At 41.8% G+C, this 2,591-nt stretch overlaps 1 pseudogene; it reads left to right on the top strand.

Annotated features, from left to right (window-relative positions):
• Positions 1-45: 45 nt before the first annotated feature.
• Positions 46-848, top strand: LOC112125606 (annotated as a pseudogene).
• Positions 849-2,591: the final 1,743 nt, after the last annotated feature.

The following is a 2,591-nucleotide window of genomic DNA, read 5'->3' as shown; positions in this document are numbered from 1 at the left end:
TCATTTGTTTTTTCTTGTCTTCCAGGTCACAGTTCTCCTGAACAAATGCCAATGAAAAATCAAACCACAGTGACCAAATTTTATATTCCTGGGATTTTCCAGTGACCCACAGATGCAGATTTTCCTCTTCCTGTTGTTTTTAGTTATTTACCTAATCGCCCTTTCGGCGAACATGGTGATCATGCTGGTGATAAGGGCTGATTCTCACATTCACAGCCCCATGTACTGCTTCCTCTTCCACTTATCCTTTGTTGATATCTGCTATTCTTCAGGCGTGGTGCCTAATATGCTGATGAACTTCCTAGCAGAGCACAAAACTATTTCTGTCAATGGCTGCATTGCCCAGATCTTCTTCTTTATCCTCTCAGCTGGTACTGAATCTTTCATTCTCTCAGCCATGGCTTATGACCACTACTCTGCCAGCTTCGACCCATTGCATTATGTGGAGCAATTTCAGCTGTCAGCTCCCTCCTCTGTTACATCTGTCCTGCACTGAGACCCTCGCCACTCAAGTGCTGCTTCTTACTTCTGCTGTGATATTTGGGTTGAGCTCCAACCTCCTCACCCTGGTCTCCTACATTCACGTCATCTCCACCATCCCGAGGATACGCTCTGTGGACGGCAGGCGTAAAGCCTTCTCCACCTACAGCTCCCACCTGATTGTCATTGGCTTATTCTTCCTGACAGGTTTTGTCCAGTATACAAAGCCCAGCTCAGTCTCTATGATTCTGGATGAAATGTTCTCCATCCAGTACAGCATCTTGACCCCCATGTTAAACCCCATCATCTACAGCCTGAAAAACAAGGAGGTGAAAACAGCTGTAGAGAAAATGTTGGAGGAAATTTAACCCTCTCAAGTAGTGTCAATGTTCTTAATTCTCTTCTCCTCATCAGGCCCTTGAACCAGGGGTCTCCTCCCTCTTGGGTGACTACTAGAACCACTGAGTTAAAACTAAGGAGGGACTTCTTCCTCCTAATTCCTTCTCAGTCTTCTCTGTCCCACCACACTCTGGCTTATTGCAAAATACACCTTAGTTGGGGTTAGAGGGTTCCCAGATGGGAATCCCAAGCAGAAAAAGTGTTTCCCTCCTGGGGATTAAGGTAATGCACGCCTTGAAAGATTGGGGTGGTTAGGGCACACCCATCTCCTCAGCATCTCCCATTGGCTAATTTAGGATGTGACCCACGAAATCAAGCTGGCTTTTTCAAATCCCATTCGTAGGTACCTATCTCTCCTCTTCCATTGTGGAGGGAGCCAGAGTGCCAAATTCTGGCTTTGTGAGTCTCTGTGATTTTCCAGGCACTTCAAAGTTAGGCACTGCAATGCTCAGCATCACAACACCTATGTCCCTATGTGAACCTATCCCTTTGTGTAAATTGACATGGTGCCATTAAGTCAATGTAGGTACATGGATTTACATCAAATGAGGCTCTAACCATAGTGTTCATATTTTAAAGTGATTTTGTTTTCCTGAAATTTCACTCACCGTTGAGTTGGAAAGCCCTGTGTATCGCTGAGTGTCCACTGACATCATAAATATTGATGGAAGTGCTGCTGCTACTCTGCACCCAAGTGAAATTCACCTTTGGATGCAGAACCCCAGCTGGTGGAAAGCACGTAGCTCCACAGAAATAAACAGGGCTACTCCGATACATGCCAACTGAGGATCTCGTCTCAGTGAAAAAAAAATATGACTTTGAATTTACCCATTGCCAATGTTTGGCTTATAGAACTATTGTCTGGGGTAAATGAAGAGTTAACCAACAGGTTGAGCTATTCAAAAGAGTCTAAGGCAATCAGGTGCCCAACTCCTATTGGATGGGAATAATTTAGTCCCTCATGCACAAGGTCAGCCAGAAAGTCTGTGGAGAGCAAGACATGGAAGCCTGATCTCTTCCTTCCCTCTCTAGTGTGTTCAGCCACAATTCCATACATGTGCCCACTTCCATCACTCTTCCCATCCCATCCTAGTACTGATGGCATGCACTCTCTGTCCCATTTAAGAAAGACACAACCCTTTTCTCCCATTTTCACAGTGAGAATTTCTTCTTTCATATTCTTCAAATAAAATAAATATAACTAGTTGAACAATGGGACTATTTTCATGAAGAAAACCATGTCCGTCTTTGTTATCCAAATTCAAAACTTTTTCAAGCTGCTTACTAAATAAATAAAAGCTCTCTTTAGCTACTCTTTTTTTTTCAGAGTGTCCTGCTTACTGAGCATCACTCTGTTGTACTGCAAGTTCTTCATGGCAGCAATCATGGGTACTTTTAAGTTTGTTAGTTCCCGTCAACATTTTAACCATGATTGTTTTTCAAATTTGAAAGTGTAGTTTCATCATGATAGCATGGTTTTTTTGCTGGAAAATCTGAATTTTGAAGTAAAATATTTGCTTTTGGCATTGGGAAAATCTAAACAAAAATTGCATTTCAATTTGACCTCTCAAAATGAAATGATAGATTTTTCTTTCAAAATGTCAAGCTGAAATAAAAAAAAAATGAGTTGACATTTCGATTGAAAATGACACAATTACTCATCTCAATGTAATTTAGATCAAAATATTGATTGAGAATGAAATTGACACTTC

Source organism: Terrapene carolina, unplaced genomic scaffold (assembly GCF_002925995.2).
Source record: "Terrapene carolina triunguis isolate 2854851 unplaced genomic scaffold, T_m_triunguis-2.0 Scaffold32595, whole genome shotgun sequence".
NCBI lineage: Eukaryota > Metazoa > Chordata > Testudines > Emydidae > Terrapene > Terrapene triunguis.
This window is presented reverse-complemented; position numbering and strand designations above follow the sequence as displayed.